Raw genomic sequence first — 1,022 nt, forward strand, 5'->3', positions numbered from 1 at the left:
GGACACCTTCATTCTCCTTCTGTCACTTAAATCCCCCCCAAGAGAACATTCATTCATGCTTTATAATACATTAACGTTTTATCTTAAACCTTTGCTATAGTTCCACCTTAAATGAAACATGAAGGCCCGGAATTATTCAGGTATTAAGGTAGAACTTCAGAGATGTCTTTAATCCATAAATCTATTAAAACATTCTATTATTTGATCTGTTCATTGTTACATAAATAAAACTTCAATGTGTGATCAGGATTCAGTTTTATAGAAAAGTATTTATTTTTTCTGCCTCCTGCTGGACTCATGAAGAACAACACGCTGATCCACCTTTCTTCAAATATTAATAATTTTAATATTACATCAACAACTTCCCGTTTCCGATCAAAGTAAAGTGAACGTTTCATATTCAATATTTCCTTAAACAAACATTCAAACGGACCAGAGAGCTGCTGAGAAGAAGAAAATAAGTATTTGTTCTTTTAAGTCAACCGAAATGTTAATTCATTCTATTTTGGTAGGGTTTACTACTTCCTGCTCTTTGCAGAACGTTCAGAGCCTCTAAAAGCTCCAACACATAAATAAAGTTTTCATGTTTGGAAAAGTCATATTGAAGAGTAAAATATAGTTGTAATATCCAAAGATAAAATAAATTATAATAACAACAAACAAAGTGAGGCTCAAACTGTTTATTCTTCCATCATTCTCTGGCTGTAACCATGGTTACCCAGCATCCCATGATGCCGTGTGCTGGAGAGGTCGTACATTTACAAATAAGACTTTTATATTATTGTTATTATTATTATTGACAACACCACTAACGATGTTTGAACTACATTTACTCTACAGTCTTTTCTTTACAAAAAGAACTTAAAACACAGTGCGTGTGTGTGTGTGTGTGTGCATCTTTGTGAGGACCAGTCTTAGTGTCACACCTTCAGAGTGAGGACAGTCTGAACCCTCAAAGGTCTTTTGGAGGGCTCAGACCTGGTTCAGGTATTCATAAGTGAAGGGTAAGGGGCTTGGCAATG

The 1,022-nt window shown here is 34.9% G+C and overlaps 1 protein-coding gene across 1 annotated transcript in view; it reads right to left on the bottom strand.

Moving 5' to 3' along the window:
• Nucleotides 1–437: 437 nt before the first annotated feature.
• slc25a11 (solute carrier family 25 member 11) overlaps nt 438–1,022 on the bottom strand; it is a 9,461-nt gene continuing 8,876 nt past the window's right edge. Inside the window, exon 9 of the mRNA XM_054601399.1 lies at nt 438–1,022. This exon is cut by the window's right edge and continues 422 nt beyond it. The gene's annotated coding sequence lies outside the window, so the exon portion shown is untranslated.

This window comes from Anoplopoma fimbria, chromosome 7 (genome assembly GCF_027596085.1).
Source record: "Anoplopoma fimbria isolate UVic2021 breed Golden Eagle Sablefish chromosome 7, Afim_UVic_2022, whole genome shotgun sequence".
Taxonomy (NCBI): domain Eukaryota; kingdom Metazoa; phylum Chordata; class Actinopteri; order Perciformes; family Anoplopomatidae; genus Anoplopoma; species Anoplopoma fimbria.